The sequence below is a fragment of the Nicotiana tomentosiformis genome, chromosome 2, assembly GCF_000390325.3.
Source record: "Nicotiana tomentosiformis chromosome 2, ASM39032v3, whole genome shotgun sequence".
NCBI classification, from domain to species: Eukaryota; Viridiplantae; Streptophyta; class Magnoliopsida; order Solanales; family Solanaceae; genus Nicotiana; species Nicotiana tomentosiformis.
This window is the reverse complement of record NC_090813.1, coordinates 149,531,283-149,550,131: the sequence shown is the minus strand read 5'-3', so window position 1 is coordinate 149,550,131 and position 18,849 is coordinate 149,531,283. Positions and strand designations below refer to the sequence as shown.

At 37.3% G+C, this 18,849-nt stretch overlaps 1 long non-coding RNA gene across 1 annotated transcript; it reads left to right on the top strand.

Annotated features, from left to right (window-relative positions):
- Positions 1 to 2,103: 2,103 nt before the first annotated feature.
- Positions 2,104 to 18,374, top strand: LOC117279616 (uncharacterized). The gene is made up of 3 exons (XR_011414332.1): positions 2,104 to 6,700; positions 7,633 to 8,177; positions 18,181 to 18,374. It is a non-coding gene; the product is annotated as an uncharacterized lncRNA (long non-coding RNA).
- Positions 18,375 to 18,849: the final 475 nt, after the last annotated feature.

Here is an 18,849-nt window from a genome sequence, read left to right as displayed (position 1 = left end):
TGGTGAAATAATGCTTATACAAAGTGATAACATATACTCAAGTAGTCCACATGGTGAAAGCACATAACAACAATATTAAATAATGCGATAAAATAAGCGAGAGGGAAAGGGAAAAGAAAAGACAAATGAAAAAGTTAGCATAGTTCATAGAAATTTAAAAACATAATTAAATGAAGCAAATAAATGAAATAAGGAAGAGAGGTTCATGATGTAGCAATTTAGAGCAAATAAAGGGATGGGGAAAGGGAGGTACAGGAAATAAGTTGAGAAAGCAATTCAATAATCCACTCAAGAAAAATTCTTTATGGTAAAATCCTAAGTATATCCCCAGCAGAGTCACCATGTTGTCGCGTCCCGTTTTCTCCCGAAAGCGGGTTTCGACATGTGACAACTCTTTTAAATGGGTATTAAAAGAGAAGAGTCGTCACCTAACAATATTTAGGTGCATTAGGGTACCTATTTGAAAACAAATTTGTTTTAACTTGTCCGCGTCACCAAAGATCGGGTAAGGGCTCAAGCTACCTCAAAGAGAAGGTGTTAGGCATTCTTCGAGGTCCACAAATATGGTTCCCGACCGAATATTATACTATGTGAGGATTATCAAATTATAACTACATTGAGTGAGCATGCCAAAAAAGAGAGAGTAAAGAGTTCGAGTAATTGCTCAACTATTCAAAGTGAAAATAGGACGAAACGGTTGATTAAGAGAAATGGTACACGAGTGAAAGAAATAACTTCGAAATCCAGTGCTTGAGAGTTCACAAGAGCTTCGAATGAGCTCTGAAAAATGCTTGCACCGGAGGAAGTCGATGAGTCAACCATAGTGTCTTTAGTTTTTAGTCAGCCAAGAATCTAACAGTTTTAGAAAATATTCGAGTGTAACAGAGTGAATGAGTGAAAGAGAAAAATAATTAAGGTCTGTTTTTATGGGAATTGGGGGAGTTTTATATATTGTTTGAATTACCCAGATTAAAAGGAAAATATCAATTAAATTACAAAAATAAGGAAAGAATCTCATGCAAATCGATTTTGAATCGGATTAGGGCTCGATCCAGCAAACCCTAGCTCAGACGGAGAATAAAAATAGTTAAAGATCTCACTAAATTGAACCCTATAACCTTGTTGTGAATGTATCAAGTCAATAACACGGTGATTATACAGAATCGTGTACAAACAAACACCTATTGATTAGCTTCCATAACTAACTGTGTACCAAACACATAGTGTTGAGAAGATGGAAAGAATCATTGTGTGTGCAGAAAAGGAAAGAAAATATAGAAGATTTCCATATTATCTCGGATGGATACTAGGATTTGGGTGGGTCGGCTGCTAGGGTTTTACAGAGAAGAGGGGGAAGGGTTGAGAGGATTTAAGGGAGGCGGAAGGGTAGAAATGGGACTAGGGATTGGGTGAGGGGATACAAGAAAAGTGGGGGATTTGTTGTGGGCCATTGATCATTAGAGATCAATGGTCAGGATTAAAAGGAAGGCGGGGCGGGTAAAAAAATGGGGCTCGACCAGGTCATGAGTAAAGAGGTCATTTGGTTTGGGTCTGGGGATTGGGCCGATTTAGGTCCGATTTTGTCACGACCGAAATTCTCCCTCCGTGAAACGTCGTGACGGCACCTAGTCTCTACGACTAGGTAAGCCTAGCATTGCAGAAATGAAATGAAAAACATGAAAATTTAACAAATAACAGTGGGTGTTGAATTAGAAAATGTTTATTTAAATATTAGGATATTCTATCAATTTATTATCTTTTCAAAAATAAAAATAGTAATTATTACATCATTATTGTAATAGTTGATATTTTAAATAAATACTACAAGATTTTCGAATTAAATAAATATTTTCTAATTTGTACCACAATCTAGTAATGATATGGAAGCCAGTAGATTTTACTCCAAAATACGGATCAGGTCCGGTCAAATTTAATGTTCCATCAACATCCGATGTGACAAGACATTGATGTGACTAGACATTGACGTGGCATTGACATGACATTGATGTAACTTGATGTGACATGTCTTTCTTTGATTGTTGACCACATATATTTCTTTTATATATTACCTTTTTTGTTTAATCTCAAAACATAGTCTCCAAGTTCTCTACCCCACCCCCCACACTTGTATTTTTACACTACACAAACCATACCCATCTGATTTGTGTAACCCAAAAAACCTAGATAACTCCTCACCCCTCATTCTCTAAGATCAGCCGCCCAACCCTAATTGTTCTATCATCTCTCTCAATTGTTGAGAGCACCAGTGGCCTACCCCTTAAAAAAGCTCTCATGTTTTACCTCTCCCATGGACGCTGCCGTCGCCGGAGGTGATGACCAGTAATGGCCATGGATTTTGGTTGTCCCCTACACCGTTGACCAACTCTCTCTCCTCCCTATCTCTCTCTTTCATAGACTGCCGATGGCATAAGCTCCTCACCGGATAAGCCCGCTGCGTCGACTTCGCCGGAGATGTTGATGACGATGAGAATCTCCAGATCTGGCTGGCGACGATCTTCCACCCCTCCCCTTCTTCTGATTTTTTGTCATTTGTTTATATATGAATAACATGGGGCCTTGGATCTGAAAGTCGTTAAGCAGATCTGGCCGGAGACTTGTTGCAAATGCAACCTCCTCAATATTTGCAGAGATTTCCAGAGTTACACTTTAGTCCTAAAGATTATAGTAGCTTTTATTTTTACCCATGAAGTTAGCTTTTTATACACTTTTCCTTTTCTTTAAATACTGATGTAAGGCACCTTCACGAGCATGTTAAATGAAAAATCTGAATTTTTATCTTTCCATTTCTTTTCTTCTTTCTCTTAATTTATCTTTTCATGTTTCAATGGCGAATCCACCGTGAGATTCGCTATAATTGGTATTAGAGCCGATGATTCTCGGCTATTCATCGGTGTTAATGGCAGAGGTCGGCGGAGGTTTGAATCAATTGGAGCAATAAATTCAAGATCTTATGGACAAATCGAACAGAAAACTGCAACATATGGAAGAATGGTATCAAAATCGTTTTCGAACTATCCATAGTTCACGAAATAAGTATGAAGTTCAAAGGTTGGAGAGTGAGAAACGTGTTTCCGGTGACTTGTACGTGCGTCATCAGTATTCTGATGCAAATTCAAGTTCTTATCGAGACTCCTATGATGATTTCTCTGGTGGATTTGCTAACCCGGCGAATGGATGATGGAATTATGTAGATCCACCCACAAATGCTCACTTACATGTTCCATATGCTTATCATTTTGATGGTAACTACCAGGGTTCATATTTCGTTCAGTTGGGTGATGGTTCTGTAGTATTAGTGAGTGCTACTGGAACTTTTCCTACACTTAAGGATCAGCCAACAATGTCGACAAGATTCAAGAAGAATAGGAAGAAGAGAGGATACCTCGGTGCCTGTTGTGTCCATATCAGAAAGCACAAGAAACATCATGGTGGTAGAGTAAACGCCAGCGAAATGAAGCATCAACGACTTCTCTTTGATAAATATCATCTCGATTACTTTGAAAAAGTGCGTACGCGGTATCTTCACAAAGGCAGGAACGTGTGCGAGAAAGAAAGGGCGGGAATGTCATCTCTCCAAAACGACATTGCAAAGGAAGCAATGATGGAGGATGAAGAAGAAGATTATGTTATTTATGATGACTGTCCATTGATAGAAATTAAAGATAAGGAGGAAGGAAACAATGGAGACCAACTGTTCGATAAAAGTCCTCAAAAGGATGAAACTGGAGGAGATGGACTTGGGTCGGCGAGAAGGAATGAGAAGGATAGTTATGTGAAAATAGGATCTATAGACTGTGAATGTATAGAAGATCAGGTGTTTGATAAGTGTTCTAAAAGAATCATGCAAAACTTTCAAGAATATTTAATCCCTACATGCGGTTTAGAGAATAGGATCCAGTTATCATAAATGATCTTGATTTAGTTAGAGGGTGTTTGGAAAATAATAAAATCACTAAACTCAATGCATATGAGTTCCCTTTTGTCGGTGCTACTGGTGGAGATCGTAAAGTCATTGCGCATGAGGATGAGAAAGCCTTTGAAAGCAGCACCAAAGTCGTAGTTGAGGTTACAGACTTCAATGAATTAGAAAGGATTTACCAGCCATTCACAACCATTATCACCAAAGAAAGCAACCTCTTTCCACATCAGGTGATTCTTAGTCCAGATTTCTCTTTCAGTGCTGGTGTGTGTTCGAATTTCGTAGTAGATGTTGGAAAAAACTTTGATGGCAAGGCTGATTTTGACAGCTAGGGCACTATCAGATTTAATGAGCTTCAGTTTGCTCTCGATAGCAAAGTCTCTTTTGTTTGGAGGTTTGTGTCATTTGGTTGAGCTAATTATTAGAAAATTTTATGGTCTTAAGGCTCTCAAAGAGTGACAAAGCAAAAGGTTTCACAAAGGGAACCAAATTGTTTGGTTCTGTAGTTTCGAAGATGTTAGAGTGTGACGAACCTTAAATGTAGCATATCAAGGTCATAATTACATTATGGCTTTACTGTTATAGGATTGCAGCTATGGTTCCTTGCATGTTAATACTTTATCTATTCTTTGGCAACTTGCATATCAACCTCCTAATAACCTATCCTCCCTAAATTATCTTGTGGCTTTATCATGGGAAGATGTCAACTATTCATTCTAGCTCCATCCTGTGAGACTTGTTCAGTTTGAGCTAGGACAACCACTACATGCTTTGTGCGTGAACACCAATTAGGATTCATCTAGATTTGTGGAAAATTCTTTGATACCTTTGTATTCCATGTTCGATGTAGTTGAAGATATCATCACATATACCATAAGATTTCGGATTAACAATCCAAATATGAGAAAATTCTTTAAAGAGTCGGGGAACCAAGCCGCAGCATATGTAGTTACTCCAGTCAATTGGTGGCTTCCAAATGAATTTGGCAACTATAAGTACACATTACTAGACACAGGGCAAGCAATGATAATACTGAGCGTAAGACCGTATGATAGGGAGCCTTATTTCCCAATGATGGAGTGCTTATTAGCTGAAAAATCTAACCTATTGGATGTAAGTTTCTCTGAAGTAATTTGCAATGCTAATAAGACACTAGTCTTGTGGTTTTCTCAGTTTGATGATTCAAACAGGAAAGTTATTGTGGTTGATATTGAAGATGATCTAGTCTTGTGGTTTTCTCAGTTTTATGATTCAAACAAGAACGTAATTGTGGCTGATATTGGACATGATCTTATTTACTCTGCTATAATGGCAAATCTGGTAGGAAAACTTGTCGCTGCTTATCTTATAGCCCATAGTAGCAGCTTGCTGAATTTTGTAAAGCAACCTGAAATGCAACATAAGAAGCGCTTGAATGTTTCTCGATGCAATGAACCAACAATATGGAGAATGGCATGGGTGATTTTCCATATACCTTGGGTTCCTGAACCTAATATTCTCTGGTTATGCATCATGGCATTCCAGGCACTTCTCAGAGTAATGTTCCTTCTTCTTGTTGATCCAGGTGATTTGATGAGACTAAATCAATTTCAAAAGACTCTGTCATTCCAGCTTGGTGCTCTTAAATTTGTTATTCCTAGTTATTTTAGGATGAAAATAACATCAAATGCAATAGTAACAACCTTGGAAGCAGACAAAGTGAAAGGGACTTCCCAGGGCTAATTTGAATCAGATGTCCAATATATATTAAACTTTATGCTACCAGCCATAATGGAATCTTTGCATCATATTGGAAAGTGTGAAAGTTTGAACTCGTGGTTTGAATACCCAGTCTTCAATGAAACATATGCCACTAAAGTCATGAGATAACTTGTTTATGGTGCAAACAGGTTGAAAATATAAGGATTTGAATGCTATGGTCTCAACTTCTGACCTTGATGATTCTGGGAAAAGGGCAATTAAGGAATCAGGTAATAATGATGGATTTGTTTATTGGACAATAGCAAAAATCATGGTAGTCTCGTTGACAAAAGATGACAACAATATTGATACTTTATTATTTTATGGTCTTCAATAGAAATTAAGTGAAAGCATCTTGATGTTTGGTGGTGACAATTTTGCTGAACTAATTCATATTGATAGCAGAAGTATGGAGAACAGGGGTATGTCTAGACTTAAGAGGAAGCATACTGGAGCATTATACCATTTCCAAATTGAACTGGATGTCCATTTGATAAATGCATTACTTTTGGACAATGCTGACACAAATATCTTGGAGGTTATTGGTCTTATTCTTCTCAGAAGCTGGTGGCAGGGAATGTCTTCTCCAAAGGCACTACTATATATTAGAATATTTGAATCTGGTTAAAGAGGACAGAATATGATAGTTTTCATAGTGATTTTTTCTTGTGAAAGTTCAATCCCATATGAACTCGCAACTAGTGTTCTAGCTCTGGCAACTGGACAAGGATTTATTCAAATGTATGCTACAGTTTTACCAGTATCTGGAAGGATCTCACAACATCATAAGGTGTACCAATTTGGTTCTATCCATATTGGAGGGGTTGCATGGAAAGCTTGGATATGCTGTGACTTCTCGATCTTGGTTGTAGCTTATTTACTTCTCCGGTGTGGTGTAACCTTGACGATAATGCCAGTTACTTTTAGCATATTACTATTGGGAGTTGGATGCGGTTTAACATGGAAATTTTGGATAGACACCTTGGGAGTGTTAGCAAGCAGCCGAGAAAGCATACCTTGGTACGTTGTTTCTAGTCTTTGCATTGCGCTTTCAATTCTTGGAATATATACGGAGTTCTATAATTGTGGGAGATGTGGCTGCAAGATTCAGAACCTTGAGGACAAGGTTCTTAAGGGAGATGGATTGTTGCAAATGTAGGCTCCTCAATATTTGCAGAGTTTTTCGGAGTTACACTTTAGTCCTAAAGATTATAGTAGCTTTTACTTTTACCCATGAATTTAGCTTTTTATACATTTTTCCTTTTCTTTAAAAACCGATGTAAGGCACCTTCAGGAGCATGTTGAATGAAAAATCTGAATTTTTATCTTTCTCTTAATTTCTCTTTCACGTTTCAATGGTGAATCCACTGTGGGATTCTCTACAAGACTCAAACTTCAGTGACTATCGTTTTACCCCGGTTTAACCGGAAGCTCACCAGATCTCTATCAACACCACTCCTAACCTATGGCTATCCTCTATGTTATCTCTTATTGTGTTAGCATGTCTTTTGTTGATACTTTCATTTGTAAGTAATTTTTTGTTGGTTTGACTCTTTCTGGTGAATGATATGGTGTTATTGTTTCTTAGTTCCGGCACACCTCCATGGAACTCTAGCGACCCGTTTGTGGTTGGATATTCTGGTGACTGTTTCTCTCGTCTTTGATTGTTTGTTTCGACTGATATGTGCAAAGACTCCCTTTTTTGCTATTTTGATTCTATTTGATCTTCATTGGACCGGCTGGATTTTGCCTTTTATGAACATAGAACTTTGTTCCATTACTAACACCATTGTTGGGTTATTTTGCTTGACATTTCTTGATAAAAATGTGCAAATCTGAAAGATTAGAATTGTTCATCCTCCCCGGATTGTGCTGTCATTTCGACCTCGTTTGACTACTTGTTTATACTTATTGTCGGATTACTTACTGATATGTCGCGAATGTAACATCAGGCCGATGAGAATAAATTTTTTGAGGCCATGATGTCGTGACTGACCCTTGGACTGGGCCCTAAATAATGAGGTGATGGCGATAAACATTGGAAAGGGAAAAGACGAGAATGCGACGAACCAGTAGCCCTTTGGAAGGTGACACAATTAGCTACAGTAGTCACGACCAAGGCAGTTTTCGTTCTCATGTCTACACGAATATTAAACATATCTGAGCCTCATATATTATTTTTTAAATTATTTTCCAAAACTATTTTCCAAAAATATTTTTTTTCAAAAACATTTTTTCAAACAATCTTTCTAAAACAAAAACATTTTCAAGAGCAATTTTCCAAAAACATTTTAAAACAAAAATCATTTAAAAAATATGTCACTTTATTAGTTTATCTTTTATGTTATATTATTTCGCTAACAATTTCACTTCTCTTGTCTTGCGAGGTACTATCATACGAAGTCACTTTCGGAAGACGATATTCTAAGAAGGATTGAAGACAAACCCCGCGTTGAATCCTCTTTTCGTGCTTCACGTTCTCGGATGTACCCAAAACGTAAAGTATCGTAAAATCGTAGATAGAAGTTGTGTTTGCTTGCATGCTTGGATATTTACCTACTTGCTAAACACTTAGGAAGTGTTGCATCAAGCTAATAATCCAGGTAACCTACAACATTGTGTGTTAAATAATTCCTGCAAGATTGTCTATACAAATCTAGAATGTCAAATATATATATTTTACAACTTAGTTGATTAATTAGGATTAGTGTACACATACTTAATTGGATTGGTTGCATACATAAGTGAAAGGCATGTTGTTTCCTTTTCAAAAATAGGAATTTCACCTTTTGTACTACTACATTAGCATCGTTCTTTAAAACCAATCTCTTTGTAAATTATTTTGACTATTTTACTTCAAGTAAACATAACTTGAACAAATCATAATTGAGTCTACATATTTAGGATTAATTGAATTTCTACATCCATTTGGGTAATGTAACGATCCGATCGGTCGTTTTGAGTGTATTCACCCTGATTCCCTATTTATTGCCTCTTTTGTGTTATATTGTGGTTACGTGACTTGCCGGGGTGCTTGGTTTCGGGTTCGGAAAAGTTTCGGAGTGAAATGGGATACATAGACCCTAAGTTGGAGGTTTAAGTTATGAGAGTTGACCGTAGTTTGACTTTTCAGTAGATGACTCCAGAATGGAGGTTTGATGGTTCCAATAGCTCTGTATGTTAATTCAGAGGTCCGTAGGTCGTTTCGGGAAGAATTGGAGAACTAGGAAAATAAAGGTTTGGAAGATTTAGAAAGTTTGATCGGGAGTTGACTTTATTTGTATCCGGGTCAGATCCCGATTACGAAAGTTAGAAAAGGTCCGTAATTTCTATTACGACTTGTGTGCGAAATTTGAAGTCAATCAGAGTTATTTTGGTATGAATCGGCATTAGTTTTGAAATGCAGAAGTTTATAAGTTCCTTAGGCTTGAATTGATGCGCGATTTGTGGTTCTAGAATTTTTGGATGTGATTTGATGCTTCGAGCATGTTCGTATGATATTTTAGGACTTATTAGCATGTTTGGTTGAGGTCCCGAGGGCCTCGGGGGTGATTCAGATCAAGTTCGGCTTCATTCTTGGCTTTGAGAGATTGCTGGTTTTCTGAGTCTGGCTTCCTCTTATGTGATCGCGAAAGAGGGGTCGTGATCGTGAAACTTTAAGACTGACATGCGCAAAATTGTTCTATGTGATCGCAAGATGATTTACGCGATCACGAAGCTTGGATGGGCAGTGAATCGCGAGCATATGAGTGGTGCCGCATTCGCAATGAAGGAAGAGGAGGCCTAGGAAGGTTGACACGTTGCTCTACTCGATCGCGAATGTGCACGCGATCGCGAAGCTTTGGAATATTACTCACCGCATTCGCAACCAATTCTCTGCGTTCGCGTAAAAGGTTTTAGACTGATGAAAATTTTGTTCTTTGCGATCGCGAAGGAAATTCCGTGATCGTGATGTGTAAATCGATGGGCAACAGATTTAAGTTTCAATGTCGTGGTTTTATTTCATATTTCATATTTTGGACTTTTTTTAAAAGAAAATATACCACTAGGCATGTTGCCTAGTGGCTAATATATTAATAAAATCCCAAAATTGCGTCCAAAGCTTACAAGATGTCCAAAGCTAAATAAAAATTGCACAAAACCACTAGCTACTGAAAAGATGAAATAACTAATATCTAAGGAAATCGCTATTACAACATGATAAGCTGCATGCTTCATTCTCCAGCCAGTGTATGTGAATCCAATAGCCAGGGGCAAATACCAAGTAGCACCTATCAAGCTCTCACCAGGCACCAGGGTATGCATTCCATTGAAAATGGACAAGGCTAGCATGAATTCAAAACATTTACACCACTGAATTGAAGCAAGCAAAATCTTCCAACCATCAATGTTGCTCAAGAATGAACAACTCCATATAGTTTTCCAGTTCAAATCAAGGAAGTATACTGAATTTGCCCAAAGCATCTGATAATTCATCTGCTCACTAAATAAGAATAACATGTATATTGAATTATCATCTCCAGAATGAGTGTCTGAACACACTAATACCACTGAAAAATGACAACTCAATACATAATATAACAGAAGGAGCAGCAGATGATGTGATGAGTTGTGAAACTGTATTGAATTATTTAATGTGTGCAAGCATTTATACACAGAACAAATTGCAGTAGCAGCTTCATGTGAAAGTCTGAACCAAGCAATCATAATGTGTAATGATATACCTTCTTATACCATTGGATCCCAGCTTTGATCCTTCAGAATAATCTGCAAAATTGGAGTGCACGTATATGGCTGTGCAAAGCACAAACCTACTGTTCATCAGTGTTATGCCATGTGATTTTATGTAATAGAACACCACTTGCCTTGCATTAACTAATCCATATATCATTAGAATGTCCCCAGAATGAGCATGAAAATATGTTAATACCACTGAGAAACACCCTAACATTATACAGAATATATCAACATCAAGCAACACAAGGCCAGACAATTTCAGTTGAGGTCTTCTCATCAGTCAGGAGCTATCCGTTTAGCCACTCTCACCCTCAAATTAGGTATTTGTGATTTGTCAAAATTGATTAGTCTCCTTCCTGCACTAGGCATTTCAGAGAAAGAGTAAAACTGAATGGTACCTGCAAAAGAGAAAACAAGGTTAGCTAAAAAATCTGATACTGTGTTGCCCTTCCTTAGGACATGCTGAAAGATCACATTATAATTCTCCTTTATCTCTTTAATCTTCTTCACTTCCTTCCCAATGTTCCAGTGTATCTCCCATTCACCTTCAATAATCTTCTTCATCACCAAGGAATTTGTCTCAATAATGAGTGGATGAAGCTGCCTTTGAACACAGTATAAGAGCCCTTCCACTATTGCCCGTGCCTCAGCCACTATATTAGTTGAGATCCCTATTTCTTCTTCCATTGCACATACCACATCTTCAGTATAATTTCTCACACAGAAATCATAAGAACTTGGCCCAGGATTCCCTCTAGAAGCACCATCAGTGTTGCACTTATACCACCTCTTATAAGGTAGCTGCCAGGTAATTCTTTTGGTAACAACATAAGGCTTGTAGACATTAAATTACCTAACCATTTCTGTCCACAGTAGGGGGATATTAGACAACCAAGGATATCTAACTCTAGCTAGAAAGTGTAGAGTTTTGTTCACCTCGTGTACCACCCTATGAAATGATACTGCACCTCCTCCATGCTTCATTGAATTCCTCCTCTTCCAAATCTCCCACGTAATAATGGCTGGAACTGCTTGAAATAAAGGCTTGAACTTAGCACAACATTTTTTACTCCACCATGCTCTAATTTCCTGATGTACTTTTACTAGATTAATCACCAATCCTGTAGCTTGCAAGAATACTTTTCATGCCCTACTAGCAACATCACTTGTATTAGGAAAATATGTTGGAAAGTTTCTTCTTGTGGTGGTAAGTATCACCAATATTTAGAAACAACTAATTGGCTATCTCTCCACCATATATCATTTGTTGGCACCTTCCCTCTCCAAAGCCTCCATAGGAAGAAAGAGATCTTAAATGGCAACCCCTTTGCTATAGCAGCTTGTATTCTGGATTTGGATGAGCCCTATGCCTCAATATTTTCCAAGCACCACCTACAGTAAACTTGCCTGAAGATATTGGCATCCATTTAGTTGTGTCCCAAAATTCATTAGTATTATCAAAATATACCTCTTTCCTTATATGAACAGCAATATCTTCTGGAAAATTCTCCTCTAATATTTGTTCATTCCATCCATCTTCATCTCTCAATTATGCCACCTCTTGTAACTCTTCATTGATATTGAACTCTGGTGGAAGTACATGATATAATTCTCCAAGACCAGTCCAATTCTTATGCCAAATGTTTGTAGAGCCCCTATTCATTACCCACAAAATTTCATGTTCAACCCCTTCTCTAGCCTCTAGCATTTTCTTTCACACATGTGATCCTGGTCTAAATTGAACCATAGATGGAATTTCCTTTTTTCAATATTTGTTCCACATAAAGTTTGACCACACGGATTTTGATGTCCTAAACCTCCACCACAACTTTGCAAACATAGCTTTGGATATATCAAATAAAGATCTGAACCCTAATCCTCCTTCTTCCTTTGGAAGACATAAATTGAGCCACTTGGTCCAGTGCCTGCTTCTACCTTCTTCCTTAGTACTCCAAAAGAATCTATCAAACATCTTATGCAAATGTACAAGCACATTGTCTGGAGGATCCAATACTAAAAGGATGTGAGTTGGTATGCTTTGCAACACACTAATAATAAGTGTAGCTTTACCTCCAAAGGACAGTAATTTTCCTTTTCAAGAATATAGCTTTGCCCTCACCTTTTAATGAGACCATTGTAATAATATTTTCTCTTCCTTGTATAAAAGATTGGATACCTAAGATAAGTGAAAGGGAAACTGCCTCTCTAAAATCCAGTTATGGCAGCAACATTATGAAACAACTCTCCTGCCACATTAGCATGCATGAAGTATAAGCTTTTTGACTTGTTGATCAATTGTCCAGATGTTTGCTCATACAGTGTAAGGACTTCAACCACTTTGCTCAATGAATATGGATCAGCAGAGGCAAATATGATTGTATCATCAGCATATGCCAAATGATTCAAAGGATCATACCATTTTGGCATACCAAATCCTCTAAACTTCTTCTCTTCAAACAACTTGTTCAATGATCTTGACAGAACCTCGGTAGAAAGAATAAACAAGGCTGGAGACAAAGGATCCCCTGCTTCACCCGTCTTGTAGACTTAAAAAATCTAGATGATTTTCCATTTATAAGTACTGAATACCAATTGTTTGCCAATAGATTCTAACTCATGTTGATGAAGTGCTAAGCAAATCCCATCTTCCTCAATACATGAAGTAGATATTTCCATGACACCCTATCATAAGCCTTGGCCATGTCTATCTTAATCACAACATTAGCAGGCTTCCCCCTTAGTCTAATATTTGTGACAATTTCTTGTGTGAGCAATATATTATCAAAGATACTCCTCCCCTTAACAAAGCTAGACTGATTGGCAAATATCAAAGAAGGAAGAATCTTCTACAATCTATCATGTAATACCCTAGAGATCACCTTATTAATGAAGTTAATAAGACTTATGGGCCTTAGATCTGAGAAAGTTTGAACCTGAGGTTTCTTGAGCAGAAAAATAAGATTTGTGTGTGTTACTGACTTTGGTAAAGATGCACCTCCATAGAACTCTATCAGCAACCTGAAGATGTCCTCCCCTACAATATCCCAACAATGCTGGTAAAACAATGGAGTAAACCCATCAGGGCCACTTGCAATATCTCCACTTAGGTAGAAAACTTGCAAAGCTCCAAATTCTGCTATATAGTTACCATATTAAGCACATTGTTTAGTAGCTCAAAAGTTGTAGAATCCTCTTCTTCTGTGAATTGTTTTTGGAAGAAATCTATCTCAGCATTAGCCATGAGATCTTGAGATTCCAACCAATCACCATCTCCATTCTGAATTCTTTTGAGTTGTAATTTTTGTCTCTTGCAATTCACATGGTTATGAAAGAACCTTGTGTTTCTTTCTCCTTCAGCAAACCAATTCATACTAGCCTTTTGCTTCTATTACTGCTCCTCAATGCTCAAGTCTTTTTTCAATTCAGCTTGTACTTGTTGAACGACTATTCTATTCTCCACTGTTGGTTCTTCTTCAAACAACATCTCTTTAATTCTAACCACGTCTTCTCTAATAGCCAACTGCTTGAATATATCACTATAACTGAGTTTACTCCATTTAGAAAGAGCAATCTTAACCCTCTTCAACTTTTTCTTGAACATCAAGAATGGATCTCCAATGAAATCAGCCATCCAATTCTGCCTAACCATCTCCATAAAGGTTTCATGTTTTGTCCAGAAATTCAAGAACTTGAATAGTTTTACAAATTTCATTGCCTCTTCTCCACAACTCATCAAGAGTGGAGCATGATCTGAGTTAGTTCTGATGAGATGCTCCACCTCTATATAAGGGAATATGTTTTGGAAAGGAAAGTTCACAAGTATTATATCCAACCTTTTGAAGATGCATTCTTCATTAGGCCTTCCATTCCACCAAGTGAAAGGACTTCCCTTATACCCAAGATCAAATAGTTCACAAGAATTTATACAAAAAGCAAAATCTTCATATCCTGGAGGATACACAGGCAGTCCTCCTATCTTCTCTTCCTCATCAAGAATCACATTGAAATCCCCCCCAACCAACCAAGGTAATTTCATATCACTAGCTAGATAATATATATTGTCCCACAACTCTAACCTTTCCAATAATGAACATTTTGCATACACAAAAGTCATCATAATGTGCTTTCCTATATCCTGATGATATATCCTGATAGTCAGCTGCTGTTCAGTATCTATCAACAAATCCCATTCCACCACAGAATCAAAAAATAACCATATCTTCCCATTCACATTTGAAATTACAGCTTCCATTCCTATCCTTCTTCTATACCTCTGAATATATCTTGTCTTTTGAAATAGCTCCATCGGTGCAACAATGAAAAAGCCATGTTCCCTTTGCATATTTATAATCCTCTGAAAGGCCTGCTGAGTCTTAACAGACCTTATGTTCCATATTAGAGTTTTAATCATCATCTTGTTGTTGAGGCTGCCCTCTTGAGCAAAATTCTAGTAGGTGGTTGTGGCTCCTTGGCTTATGTGTGCTTTTTTCCTTACTTTCCACTTTTACCTGAAAACTCTAGGTGACAAATCCCCTTCTCTATCTACAGTTTTAAAGTTCCCAACAATGGATTCATCATCACCTTCATCTTCATATTGTGAAAGAGAGTAGACCAAGGTTGAGAGACAGGGATTGGGGGACACTTATAATTTAAGCAGACCTGACCAAATTGAGCATATAGAGCAGATAATCGAACAAGTCACAAACTTAGCAGGTTTAACACCTAGCAGATAGGCAGTCACATATTGAAAGAGTTAGGGAAAGAACAAGTTTGCCGGATTGACAAAGATTATTATGCACAGATGCACAATACTAAATTAGGGAAACACATCCTAGTATCATTATCGAGAAACAAGATAGCATTTAGACATGATAGGGAATGCGCATTGTGATGAGCCAAGTAATCACAGAAGGAACAGGGCATCAAGTGGGCCAAAGACATACTGAGGGACGTGTTATCAGAGAGGCAAGATCATAGTCAGTGGAAAAGGTCTCAACACAAATTAGGACATATAACATATGCAAGACTATCATTACAAAGATTCAGAATAGAGTGGAAAGTAAATTCATGTCAAATAGTAGATGTTCCAGTTGTATCAAAGATTCATCGTAATATCAGAAAACAACAATTCAAACAGGATGAGATAACTATTCTAAATCACAAGAAAACACTAAAGGGGTATGTGATCAAGTGAGCATGCTGAGTGATACAATAGCAGAATGAAAATTATAATTAATAATGAAAGTGTTAATACAGGTTACTATAAATGTGAGGCATTCATTATAGAGATTTAGGACAAAGCAAGTAAACATATTCATGAACATTCAATTGTCAATACACTAGCTAAACAATCTTAGGAAGATTCATATTACCTAGTTAGGCATAGATAATCTCAGAACTAGCAGCATTAGAAGTAGTTAAATGCTAAAGAGACTTAAAGCGCGTGTAAAGTTAACAGAGTGGTGCTTAAAAGTAACCCAGAGACAGTATTTTGAACATCAACGAGAAGCAAGAACCCAGAATTTCTGGCCTTGGCTTTCAGCCGGACAGGAACCAGAATATAGAGCAAGAGTATTAGAGAACAAAGAGCACGTAACACCCAAACAAGGAAAATCATCTATCAAACACTAGAAAGGAAATAATATCACATGCAATCGAAATCAGTAAGGAAAAGAGAGAAAATTCAAAACCCTAAATTTAGGGAAAGTACAAAAATCGGTAGAATCTATAAATAAAAAATCAAATGTTGCACAAAATAAGATGAATATAGACAGAAACATTGCTTAAAATTAAAGAATCGAACCAATTTTGGTTCGATCTAAAGAGATCTGAAACCCTAATTTTTAGGGTAAGTAAGAAGCAACAGAGATACATAGAGATTCATACCCATAATAGAACAAGAATGAACATAGACGGAATAGTAGAAAGGTCAAGAAGTTGAACCGACTTTGGTTTGATTTTGATGAGATCCGCTTGCCATGTTTAGGCAAGTGGTATAGAGAAGGATCCAGTACCAAAGAGAGACCATATATGGCATAAGGTAGCCACATAATCCCATATCGTGTGGGATTAAGAGAGATTTTAGGGGAGGCGGCGGCTAGGGTTCTTAGAAGGAGAGAAGAAGAGAGGATTTAGGGGCGGCGGCCGGTGAGAATGATTGGAGTTAGGGAGTTTGGGTGGCAATTAGAAGAGAGGGAGTAGTGTGGACCATCGATCTCAAAGATCAGCGTCCATGATTCAAAAGGTGTCTTGGGTCGGGTGGTTAAACGGGTTACGACCAGGTTGTGGGGTTGGGTTAATTGGTTTGGCTGGGGGTTATTTGGGCTAGGGTGTTAGGTTTGGGCCAGCAATTGGTTCGATAATGGGTAGGTTTTTAGGCTAGTTTTTAAATATCCAATATTTAATAAGAATAATTTATAAAAATAATCAATAAATAGAAAAAATATCATTTGTGCCCTAAAATTATTAAAAATAATTACTTAACATTATAAAAATATAAAAAGTCATTTTCTGCATGAAATAATGTAATTATATATTAATATGGGCTATTATTGCAAAAATATGCCGTAAGCCCTAAAATGCAAAGGTAATTATAAAAAATGCACTAAAAATATTTAAAACATCATGTTGGTATTAATGATAAGTTTAGATGATGAAAGCATCATAAAAATAATTTTGAGAATAATTACTGGATATTTATATAATAAAATGCAGAAATAGATTGGTTTAAAGTCTTTAAAAATTATGGAAAATAATAAAAAATATAAATCAAAATGATGATGTATATTAACTATTTTGAAAGTATATATATATGAGAGAAATATTGGGTATCAACACTTAGTATATTTTCACATGTCTACTTATCTTATTCTTTTACATGCTGATTGTCTTACATGCTTAGTTGAAGCTCTTGTTTTATTTATTCTGTATTCACTGTTTGATCGTTGAACTCTTTACTTTAAGTTGTTAAATCGTGGAATATCTTGTTGTTGAAATTGGTATTGAGATATAAAGATCGTGATTCACATTGAAGCAAAGTGTTAAGTTATAAAATACCATTATGTTGAATTGTTCATTCTGGTTGTTGTTGCTGACATTCGTGTGTACATTGTGGTTGAGCCATGGGATCTTTATTGTTAAATATTATATTTGTTTGGTTTCTCTGGAAAGTTGTGATATTGGGCACTTGAGGTGCGATCTGTGATACGTTGTGATATTGATATGCATGAGGTGGTTGGGGTTAAAACACATGCGGTGAGATAAGGTGGGCTTGATACGCATGGCTATTAGGGGAACTACTAGAAGTCATGCGGTGTGATAGGTGGGCTAAAACGAGGGATGATATTTCGGGAAAATAATATTCAAAACTAAATGTAAAGGCTCCCGCGGTGATATAAGAAAAGATTGTGAGTTCTTTTTGTGATTTAGGACTACGAGGCGGTACCTCGGTAGTGACCCTTGTTGATCTTTCTTTATTTGTTGTACTTGTTTTTGGTTGTTGTTTCCTTAACATGTCAAATCCTTGTTTCCTTCCGTAATGTATTATTTGACTTGATTCTGTGTAGTTCACATTTGGTATACTCCTTACTTGTCTCATTTCCTTTGTCATTTTTTTATATTGTTAAATCATTCATCCTGTTTCTTATTGTTTCCTGTAGGGCCTTGACCTGACCTTGGCGCTACTCTACCAAGGTTTGGCTTGGCACTTACTGGGTACCGTTTTGGTGTACTCATGCTACGCTTATGCACATTTTTTTGTGCAGATCCAGGTACCTCCTACCAGTCCGGGCGTCAGAGAGTAGAGTATGTGCATGGAGACTTCAAGGTATAGCTGCCAGCGTCTGCAGGCCTCGGAGTCCCCCTCCACCTGGATTGATTACTTTCTTGTCCTTATTTAGACACTATTGTATAGAGTTATTCAGTTTCACTTCATTGAGCTTGTGACTTATATTTCACCGGATTTTGGGAGTTATACATGTTGAGTTACAGATTTTATTTTATATAGTTGTGGAAGTTTTGAATCTTTAAATTACTATTTCAGTTGTTCTGCATGTTTGTTAGGCTTACCTAGTCTTAGAGACTAGGTACCGTCACGACATCCTACGGAGGGAAATTGGGGTCTTGACAAGTTAGTATCAGAGCTCTAGGTTCATAGGCGTTATGAGTCACAAGAAAGTTTAGTAGAGTCTCGCGGATCGGTACGGAGACATCTGTACTTATCTTCGGGAGGCTATGGAACTGTTAGGAAAAATTTTCACTTCTTGATTACTTATCATGAGAATTTGTTGACTTCGCAATTCTAAATCTCTGTCTTTATATTCTCTCACAGATGGCGAGAACATGCATAGCTGGATCGAATGATCTGACACTCGAGCCCCCTACTAGAGCCGTGAGAGGTCGGGGTCGGGGTAGAGGCCGAGGACGTTCACGTG